The 11,630-nt window shown below is 42.1% G+C and overlaps 1 long non-coding RNA gene across 2 annotated transcripts; it reads right to left on the bottom strand.

The window, feature by feature from the left end:
• Positions 1–1,293: 1,293 nt before the first annotated feature.
• On the bottom strand, positions 1,294–11,336 carry LOC112563739. Of its 2 annotated transcripts, XR_003099116.1 has the most exons (4): positions 11,237–11,336; positions 10,465–10,720; positions 2,511–2,988; positions 1,294–1,716 (listed from the first exon to the last, which is right to left on the bottom strand). It is a non-coding gene; the product is annotated as an uncharacterized LOC112563739 (long non-coding RNA). The 2 variants fall into 2 exon arrangements; XR_003099115.1 differs by lacking the exon at positions 1,294–1,716 and having other exon boundaries at positions 2,461–2,988.
• Between the last annotated feature and the right edge of the window lie 294 nt (positions 11,337–11,630).

Here is an 11,630-nt window from a genome sequence, read left to right as displayed (position 1 = left end):
GAGTACCCGTGATGGACGAGTTGTAAGTTCTGTTACCCGACCCACGGCGGGTACACTCGTTAAATGGAAGACAGAGTCTATGAACGTTCTTGAACTGAGTTTAGTCCATCAGATGGTCTTGGAGTACCACAGATTCTCTGACCTTTCCCACGTGCGGTGCGAGAGGTGACCAATGCTGACGTCCCGTCATGTCGCGGTGGTCGCGGCGTCAGCACTGCACCGATCTGATCATCGCAGATGAGAAAACAATGTCGGTCTGAGGATAAGGTCACGTCACAACTGGGGTACACACGTGTCCCGCAGGTGCAGGGTTCAGACTCCAGGGCGACAGAAAAGTTCCACGACCACACTGCGCATCCAACAGTTCTCAGTACCAAACGTCAAACAATGGAACATTTAGGTCGCCACGAGGGAGTAGAGAGAGAGAAGGAATTACAGTGCAGACGTATAAGCATGTCTAACTTTTCAGCAGCACTTTTAAGGAGATTATAGTCGCAAAAGAAAAAAAAAGTTTACATATGACTTTGCTATTTTCACAAACATAAAATTTTTTCTTTAAAAAAATGTTCAGCTTCACTTACACTATCTTGGGGGTAGGTGGATTTTTGGTATTTTCATATCCCCGTCCCCTACCCCTATCCAGCCATAACTGTATCTGGAAAACTAAATAAATTGTTTATGGAAAACTAAATAAATTGTTTAAATATTTTAATCAAGGATCTGGCGGTTTTCGAACGAGACTTGTCAAGTATGTAAGAGGAATTGGGTTGGGCAAGGAGTGTTGTTTGTGGTGGTAAAAAATAAGGTTAAATAAATTTTATCCGATGACAAGTTTTGAGGCAAATTGCATCGCACTTTGTGTGTAAGCCTGTACAAAGAAGAAAATTTAATTCCACTTGCCCGCCAAGTAGGTAGGTGGGAATCCATTTGATTGTACCAGCCCACAAGCCTGTGCGCGGAAATAAATTAAATTTGACCCGCCTCCACGATCTGCGTCAGGAAATATACGGCAGTCAGACCTGACTACTTACCTACAGACGAAAAGAAAAACAGGTTTTCTTCCCGCCTCCTACCCAACTCCCATTCTCCTGTTCCAAAGAATGGGTAAGTAATGCGGGTTCAAGAATTGTAGGTGTTGGATTTTTAGTCTCTCTCTCCTTCCTTTCTTCCCCTCCCCTCCAAGTGTATGGGTTGAAACATGAAACATGAATCTTTCATATGATGTGGCTTGACTAATAAAAACTCGATCAACATTGATTATTTTGTTATTCCTTTTTACTGCACGTTCTCCATTTTAAAAGAACAGTCGCCATCTAGAAAGTTCAAATCTTTCTCTCATCCCCTCCCACTTCTCGCTCTCCCCATCTGCCTAGTCTCTTGTGGCCGTCCGGATCTACCCACTACCCGGATTCTTTGTAACGGTTGGAACACCCTCCATGACAGCTTCTCTCAGGGAAGTTGGACGTCCTCCAGCCTTTAAGTGTGGTGAGCGAAAATTGCGGTTTCCCAGGAGTTGCACCTTGGCCAAACTCTTGTAGACTGAGTTCAGACGATGGCCTGGCTTGTGTCTGGTGCAACTCATTATTCTTACTCTCCTTTGACCTCGATACAATAATTGCCTGGCTTACCCTTTGGTAAAGAACAATTGCTTAGCTTGGTCTTGATATAGACGATTGCATGGATTGTCCTTATAGTTGCTCTCGTTTTTCGTTGCATCTGCAATTAAGGAGATGACCAGAGGTTTGTGAGAGGCGGAGCTGCTGTCAAACGACAGAAAGATTATCATCCTCATGCATGTCAGATTAAAAATTTTATCGGAGTTTATTATTTATTATTTATATTTAAAAATTACATTATTTTAACATTTTCTTGTTTGACTCAACATTTTGTGAACACGAACCAAACAGAGGATTCAGTTGGCAACTGGTAGAATGCCTGTGAAAATAAAATTTTGGGAAATCGACATTAGATAAACATGTGGTGGGCTTTATTGTTTGTTTCTTTTTGTGTAAACGCAAGTTTTAAGACTTCATTTTTACAATTTTCTGACATTTCAATAGAGAATACGTAAAAAAGAATCAGCTGAAACGGAAGAAGCTTAATGGTGAGAACCTGAGCAGAGAGCCCTTAGGGAGATCTGTTCAATCAAAAGAGAACACCGAGGAAGAAGAGAAAAGACGGGAGAAAACAACGAAGGACGGAGGAAAGTGAAAAAGTGAGCGAGCTCAATGTGGTCAAGAGAGAAAAAGAGAGAGGAATAGGAGGTTCAGCGATCGTTTTCTGTTGAAGGAGGAAAGGAATTGTGACGATGTTAAGGAAGGGATAAGTAGTGATGACTGAGTGGGTAAATGGTAAATGAGGGTGTAGCTATTTTTAGATGAACCTGTGACCCTGGTTGTCCGCAGTTTTGTTAGATGTAAGCACCCGGTCAAACACGAATGATGGGAAATTTTTTCTTAGTTTTTTTTTTTTTTTTCTTGCTGAGTTTGGTTCCGTCGGGTATTATTTACCTCACAGGACGAAACGCACCAAAAGTTGGAGCCCCTTGGCACAAGACTCTTGACATTAGTTTTGCGTCAGAAGGATCTTGGCACGCGCTGCCTTTCATGTTAATCGCCAGAACTTTTTCAGCCCAGTTGCCATGCAAAAACTTCTGGCCTCCTTCGACAGGCTCCAGCAGCAGAGACCGAGATGTCTACGTGTGCTGTCTGCATCCCTCTGTTGCATGGTCCGTGAGTACACGTCAGCGGCCTTTGAAATTAGTCTCGAAAAGAGTGAGGGCTTTGAAATTAGTCTCAGAAGAAGAATAATTCTTGTTTACAGTTGTCTGAAAATGCTGGCGTTTCTCCCTGCCCTGTGCCAAGAAGCTGATTGAAGCTACTCACCTGCGGGCCGGGTGATGAGTACCTGGCAGTCAGTCCCCAGCCACCCAAGAGCTGAATATTCTGTCCGACCTTACGACACTTGTTGCCATGTATAGTCCCTCACCTGTTGATTGAATGGCAGACATGAGTCCATCTTGGCCTGGACGTGAATGTAGATTACTCCCAAGACAGAAACAAGAACGAATGATGGAAACAAAGTTTTGGCTAGTAGGACGAAAAATGACGAACGAAGATGAGCGATGGTATTGATGAGAGATGTAATAAGGATTAGGATAAAGAAGAAATAAAGTTTTCACACACACACACACACACACATTGTGAATTATGCGATTTACTTGTAAATCTTTTTGGCTATGTAATAATGAATAATGTTTTGTACTTATGATTGTGTATTATTACAATTTGTTGGAACCTGTACCTGTATGTCTGATATACTGTGTAAAATGCCAAAAAAATTGATATAGATATATAGTCGAAGTCTGTGTTTAAATATATATATTATTATATATTATTATATATATATTATTAAATATATATCCAGCATTCAATCATACATGACTGTTGTTGCAGGTTCCAGCGGTGTATGTTTGTTTTGCTGGCAATCAAGCCAAAGCAGATATTTAGCTTTCATTCCTCGGAAGTCGCATCCTGTTTAGCGAGTCTGTTGTAGAATCCACCTTGAAGAATGAGAGCCTCTACCCACATTAGTTTCCCACTCACTCGACCTATTGAACTGGTGTATTGTATTATCTTCATACCTCCTTCTCCAGGTCATCGCCTATCAACGCCAGAGTATCTGGCAGCATCCAGCGCCACTCAGTCTGGTCTGGCCTGCAACCTTTGATTAGTGCAAATGAAATAGAACTTTGAGGGAGTCTTAAACATGTTAGCATGGCACAGCAGCTCCTCCCCTTCAGCCGCTTGTGATGCCAGCGCTCTTGGAAAAATAAAAGAGAAAATGGCTATTCTGCAACGACTCTGTTCTTTGAATGGTCTGTGCAGAACTCATGGCATTACTACAATCCCGTGGTTGGAACTTCTTGCTATGGCGGAAGATAACTTGAAGAATACGATTTTTCTGAAAGGTAGTTCTGCGGTAGTTGCTTTTGTTGGCCTTGCTGTCCGTAGACTGATTAGGGAGCTCGAGAAAGGGAAATTTCACTCTGTAATATCTACAAAAACATTGGTCAAATACAGGTGAGTTTAACCTTTACAGGTAAGGTAAGTCATAGAAAGTCTTCTTGAAGGTATTTCTACCTATTCTAGTGAAAACACACACACACATTTCAAAACCCATCCGTTGAAAAAGAAAGTGAACAAGTCAAGGAATTAAGATGCAAATTTTATGCATCTGAGCAATTAATCAAATTTTCTGCCCACGAAAACACAGATCTGTTCATCAGTTCACAGAAAAAGGTCAGCTCCATGACATCATGTTTAAATATTGACATACACAACTATGAACGGTCCTTCGTCCCTCGTTGGCTGCAGCCCCAACCACATCAGCTTTGTCCTGTCCCTACACATCCTGTCTTTGACCTCCCTCAGTGCATTTCTATGTTTTCAGCCCGGTATCATATGAACAGGAGAGGATTATTTGCCCAGATTTTGTGAATAAGAATCGTGTATGAACTAAACCCAGTTATTTGAAAAAACATTGCACTCTAAGGACTTGAAAAAAAAAATCTCATTATCGGCCTCCATTGATGTCTCTCCAGGGGACTTACCTACGCGCAGGAGTGAAAAGGTCCTTGGTTTGTAGAATCTGAATCTCAATTAAAAATGAACATAAATTTCGGAGGTTTGAATGATCGAAGTATGGTAACACGAGAAAGAATATTCGAACGTTCTCACAATCGACCTTGTTACTAAAAATGCTCATAATGGCTGGTTGATCCATGTAAGTTCGTAAACGGAAAAGAAAACGTGAACGTCAGTAACGACGTGTCTTGAAAAAGAAATATTAGCATTAACATGTATTTTTAGTCGCAATGGACATTCAGCTATAACGTGGAAGATGATCTATAGTCACTCCACTCGACAATTTCGCAAGCCTGTAAATGATGACGATCAGATGTCTTCAAGTTCTTCGCGACCCCAGTCTACCCTATCCCTTCCCACCACTCATCATCCCCCGTCTGTCTCTGGCGTTTTACACTCCTCGATTCTTTGACGCACGGTTCTTTTTTGAATACGAGGAAGCCAGCGGGTGGAGTTATGGGGGTCTGGGGAATTGTTGACAGCTTATACCCACTGACTTCACCCTAGTTTTGTCAGAGCTGTTCGTGCAGTGAGCCTCCTCCGTAATCGCACTTAATACGGATTAGAATGTTGCCCACCCTCCCTGCTCCCCTGGTCAGACATCACCTGCACCTTCTGTACCGCGCAGCTCCCTGCTGGGCTTTCCCAGCGCCACATCCTTCTTGCTCCAGACTTAACCCTTCCACCCACCTCAGTTCACGTGGTTATCTGCCATTGAACCACGAACTTGTATTACTGGACTGCTGGCAGACGATTTTTCCAGTTAACTACTAAAACGAGGCATGAGACTACAAAGCTTCCGGTTTAGTCACATTCATTGTTACGGCTCGCCGAGACTAACAGCGGAGAACTTCGCAAGAGGCTAAGCGTTGGTCTTGGCAGACAGACAGCAGTCCACCTGTACACGTCCGTGATTGAACGTGCTGATGCTTTCACGTCCTTCATTCAACTCCTTTTCCTCTGTGTTCTTCCTATTTTTTTTTTTTTTAAGCAGACGAAGTTATTCCTTTTGCTTTAATCAATTACTGCTATTAAAGTTTGAATTCAGAGGAAGGTTGCCTATCTAATCCAGCTTGCAGAAGCCATTGCCTTGCTCGTTTTTCACAGAAACTTCAGTTTCTGAGCATTTGATTTTGCGACGATTAGGGCTGTATTGTCATTAAAGTATAGATGGATCAATTACCCATGGAAGCCGAAATGTAATTTTTTGATGCATTTTGTTTTATTCTTGAAAAGGGCAAGAACTGATGTGTCTGAAGTGAAGAATTTGATGCTTTCCAACACATTTTAAAGTCATCACTGCCTGGCTGGGGCTTGTTCGGTCGTCATAGCTTTTTTCAGCTAATTGACTTGTTCGTCTAGCTAGAGGATTTAAGCTCGAGTATCTGAAACCATTCCAGAAGAAATAATTGGAGAAAAAATCCTCGGAGAAACACAAAACCTTTGAAAGATTGAAAGGAGTCGAAGTGAGTAGAAACTTTCTAAATCCCTCTGCCAAACCCTCGCTGGAAGGCGTTCTAAATAATGTTCAATTTGTTGAGGTCAGGCTAATCTCTTTATCCCTGTAAACTCACGGATGCTTTTGAAATGTAGACTTGCTGTCTCCCAGTTCTTCACATAGCCAAATAGCAGACGATTGTCAAGAGATTTTGTTAAAAGGTTTGGGGGACTGCACCTGTGGGTTCGTTGCTTTGGGTTGGTGCTGTCTATCCGCGTCAGCTGCTCAAGTTATATCACTCCAAATTATAAAGCAGATAGATAAATCAGATATCATGTTCTCAAAGAAATTGTGTGCACTTAAGGCGAGGTCTAAACCCATCATCTACGATCCTCTCTAAGCGATAAAGCGTGTGGGGAAAAAAACAGAACACAACACTGTATTGTAATACACAATATTATAAAATATCTATCCCAAACTCCAAAATATTAGTCTTAAAATAAAAAAGGTTGACTAGGAACGAAAATTCAGAAAAAATGTCTACCGTGGGAGTGGGACTATCCATTTCTGAGATACAGCGTGGGATGGTCGGCCTCTCTCCTCGGACATTACACGCATTGATGCGAATGAAGAGTTAGTTCTCAGCAACCCTCACGTCTAATGTTGTCATCATTTTGCTCGGGATTTCATTACAAGGGAGTCAGAGGTAGGGCTCTGGAATCATTCAACTGTTTGAATTAGTTTTCTTCGGCTCTGGCACGGCGTCAGACAGTTTCCAAAGGCAGAAGATCTGATCACAATCTACTGCGTGCCACAAAACCTCCGGAGGGACACAAGGCAGGGGCGTATCGTTGTTGAGCATCAGGACCTGGGGCTGTCTTGATATTGACAGTGCATACTGCTTAGAGGACGAGTTCTTGTTCAATCAGAAGTTCTTGTTCCGGTGCCAAAGATCGCGTTGGCTCAGAAGTTTGCACTGGGAACAAATGACACATAGCCAAATTCTTGCATGAGGTGATGACATAAAGCTGAACATTTCCATGCCATGATGACATAAAACTTGACTCGCATGGCTGGGCTTTAGGACATAGGCACGGGACATAATGTCAGACATTCAGATTTTGATTCATGATCAACGATGTCCAAAAAACCTCCTTTCATCAGTTGCATCACATTTACTTTTCATTGTTGTTGATGATTGATGATGATGATGACTACGATGACGATGATGATGATGATGGCATTCTGTACTTCCTGCAACTGAGAGTGAATCTGAACTCCTAAAAACATTTGGTCTATGTTCTCTTGCCCCTCGTTTTATTCTTTCCCAGTATCGCAACGGTTAGTGCCTGGGGTGTCTTTTCTGGGTTCGGATCTCGTATCGGACACTCTGTTCTTTTTCTGCCAGTGGCACATGTTTACAGGACCGGCTACTTTTGCAGTAGTGTAGCCTAATCTGCTTGCTCGTCGGAAACACCAATTCCACTTCTCTTCCTCTTCCCATTCTTGCCGCCTGCTGAAGAAACCTCCAGCACCTGATGCCGCCATCTGACATCTGCCGTCTGTCGCAAACTAAGCCCTAAGTAATCTCCTTAACCTTCTTTGTACCCCCCTCAGCCCCAAGTGACCACTACACTTTCCTATTTGCCAATTTAGCATACCTTTTCCGTGCAGTCCGTGAAGTACCTATCCCCCAGTCAACCCTTACTGTACTTCCTATGTTTCCTAGGCGACTGTTTCCCTCCTCCATCCTTTCCCTCCGTGACCTATGCCCTCACCAATGATTCTTTACCCGTCCAGCCTCCCTACCGTTGCTAAGTGATTCTGGCAACTTCTTCGAGCTTAAGTAACTCTCCTGGTCTCCCGCCGGCTTGGACTAGCTCTGGCAGGGAGAGAACGGTCCGCGTGCTTAGTGTCACAGATTATTCGCTGTCCGTCGATTGCCAGATTGTCGTCCGGCCAGATTTAAGACCCCCCTGCTGCGACAAATCCAGTCAGTCGATGGCTATTCCTGAGGGGGGTGTCACTGCTCGGTATTTCTCTTCAAAGCCGACGCCTATCGCGTTGTCCCTTCTGTTGATCGCTTGTATGATTAATTATCTTACGTCACTGCTATTTGTCAGCCTTTCTACTTCCGGTACTCTAGTTGAGTGCCAGACTTATAGTATGGATATGAGTTCTGACAAATTTGTTTTCTGTCGACTGACATATGCTTAGTTTGGTCGATTCGTGCAAAGTGACAAATGAGTAGATGCTGAATAGAGAAGAAGCGAATGTAAACTTAGCGTGGATACTATGTTGTCTGATATATATGACTGTTTGGTTAATTGTTAATATTAAAGTCACATAACAATTCCTAATATAGTCCCGAATGAAACACGATACAAGAATTCGGCGAATGATCAGATCCAATGAACACCTGCTGACCACAAAGATGCTCCTGTAGGGAACAGCGAAAGGAAGTTAAAGAAAAGACAAAAGAAGAGATCGGTGGACGAGATCCATGAGGGGTCGGGCTTGCCATTGGTCAAATCCCAGAAAATTGCAGAGAGTAAGGGAGAGATGGCAACGGTTAGCTAAGGGGCTGCTGCTGCTGATGAAAATGTTTTATTTTATTTATTATTCAATGTAGAGCATCGATGACGAGTTAGGGCTACTGTCTATAGAAATGGAAAGGTTAGGTAAAATGAAAAAAAATATATATACATTAAATTAACAAGTCCACGAATTCTTTGTCACAGTGTGACATAGTGACCCATGTGACCTGCCCTGGATAGTTCAGGCTGTATAAAGACGGGATTACTCAGGACGTACTTAAAAAAACCACTTGTGCTGAATTAGTGTTCCACACACAGCAGGAGGTTTACAGGAATACAGCCATCTCCTTTTTCATTTCTTGATTTTATTCCCCCGTTCCCGTCTCTTTCCTAATAACAGCTGTGGCTACAGTCATGCTAATCCTGATCGTGTGCACTATTAACAAACTTCATAACCCTAACTCCCACACCCTCGCGCGCACACACACAAACATGTTTTTTTCCCTTTCTTTTAACAGTAATACACCCCATCTCCATCCTTCTCTCTCCCCCAAACAACTCCGAGTAAACGTTAGTGGAAAAGTTAGTGGCTCCTGCTGCCTGCTTCTTTCTCCTTCGCCAGTTCCCATTTTAATTACGCCCAGACTCAGGGTTGACGTGAGCAGCACCACGCAGTGACCATTTCCATAAGTAAGTCGCGACTCCAGGGATTTAATGGCAGGAACGGCCGAATGTCTGCAATCTGCACGACAATGTAGTAGTAAAGGTGGTGGTAGTTGTATAGACAATGTGGTGGTAACGTTGGTGGTACTGGCAAAGTCAATGTGATGGAAACAACCTGTCTACTGATGTTATACAAGTTCGTGGTCTGTCTGACACTCTCTCTCTCTCTGCAATTCTTCATTAACAGGATGGTAGAATAAGTTAAGCATTCTTTTTTCCATCAATCCCTCTCCCTTTACAGGGGAAGGATAAACTAAACTGCTATAAAATAAAGTATGACATTAAAAGATACTGAAGGGGTCATCATCAATACATATTCACAGGTTATCAAGGAATCGGGAAGTATCTCAAGTGATTTATGGTTTTGAATCATATCCTGGTTATTGATAAAGATGGATCAGCAAATGATCATGCGTTGCGATTTAGGTATTTCAGTAATTCTTGTCGAAAGCAGGTCATAGTTCATTTGCTGAAGATGAAAAAGGCTATTTTAGACCACGGAACCCGAGTAATGCCGAAGTCATTTAAATAGGTCAATTTTCCCAATTATATCTATATATATAGTGAAATTTGTGATTTTTGTGTCGACATTAACGAAGAGAGTCAAGAGGACAGTTTATCCGTAAGTAATTTTATAAATGAAGACGCGTTTTAGCCTGTTTGTCATTAGAAGGACGCATTAGGGGAAATCATTAAACTGTATTTTTGGTTTTAGATGAGCTTGACTACGAAATTCCAGAGGATGAATATGGGCTGCAAGGAAGAGTTTTCTGTAGGGAGGTTTAAGAAATGCTTGTTTCTAGACAATTGGTAAATTTTCGTGGAAATGCTTTTGCTTTTAGTTTGATAACTTTATATAATTATACACATAACTAAATCTGATATCAGCAATCATTTAAAAATAACACAGCAGGTACATATTACACGTTATCTGAACCTGTGATGTTCAATACTGTCTGGCAGAGGAGTTACCACGGACGTATATAGATATTAGTTCGTGGTGCTATGTAATGTTAGGGAATGTGGCTGAGAGTCCAGGCAATAACTTATGAATAAACAACCTTCTTTTACAGAGATTTCCAGGTCTGACACTAGAAGCGTATAATATACCCAGCCTCACTGTCGACTAGTTTTCTTGGCGTGCGTGCTGCTATTTGAAAGCAAGCCGATTTAGCACAGCTGTCTGTCTGCTGCATCATTTGAACCAGCTGCTTCTCCTTGCGAGGTGGGCAAAGAGTCGGGCTAACTTCCTCACGGTTAGAACCAACAGCCAGCCCCACAAACTTTGCCGAGATTTGACCAGCCCACAAAAGGAAATGTTTCGCTGCTTCCCTCACTCGCTCCGTCTTGTATTTGTGTCTGTGCGTGGTGACAGCCTATGCTACAATCTCGGTAAGAAAATGAACAAACAAAAAATGCAGTCATCAATAAAATATATTCAGAACACACAAAATAAAGGTGTTTTTGTAACAATAGTTTCTCTTTTCGGTCTGCTAGGTAAGAGCGCCTTTTAGTCATTAATATATTATTGATAGTATGTCAGTAATACTTTGTGTTGTTTATCACTTTGGTTATAGCGAGGGTACACTGAGGCGCTTCTGGAATGCCAGTAACTTGCTGGCATAGCACAGTTACGCTGATTAAGATGTCTATAGTTTGGCAGATGTTACTGTGTAGCGTAGGGATGTATAGAAAAAAATGCCCCCTCCGTTCCTAGACACACTTTTCAACCCACATTTTACGATGTGCATAAATTCATCAGCATCTACTGCTTTACGCGAATCTAAGCCATAGACACATAAATGTCTAGCATAAAGGATCATTAATTAATGACTGTAGGAAAAATTTATAGTGCTGAAGATTTGTCTACAAATAACGCAGTTAAGGCTGACCTGTTGTCTTGGTGACGTCGAAGAAATGGGAGGAAATTCGTTCCTAGTCTGAGTTTGGAGACAGGTGAGCGAGCGCGGCGAGCTAACGAGGGCAAGCTAACATTTTTTTTTAACATTTTTTGAACATTTTTATTTAATGGCTATATAAGCCCAGGGGCATTTTTAGCCATAACCTCACAATCACAAAAAACACAATGACAACTCCATCGCAGCAACAAACTCACTACAGGTGACAACAACATAGCAAACACATGTAAATAGTCACATGGCACCACGTATAAATACATACAGATCATCCAAACAATGAAAACACCCTTTGAACAAATTTGCTCAAGTCCACAAGCACACGCCTGGAACCAACACTCATCAGCTGCTGAAACCCAAATTCACCCAC

Source organism: Pomacea canaliculata, linkage group LG5 (genome assembly GCF_003073045.1).
Source record: "Pomacea canaliculata isolate SZHN2017 linkage group LG5, ASM307304v1, whole genome shotgun sequence".
Classification (NCBI taxonomy): domain Eukaryota; kingdom Metazoa; phylum Mollusca; class Gastropoda; order Architaenioglossa; family Ampullariidae; genus Pomacea; species Pomacea canaliculata.
This window is presented reverse-complemented; position numbering and strand designations above follow the sequence as displayed.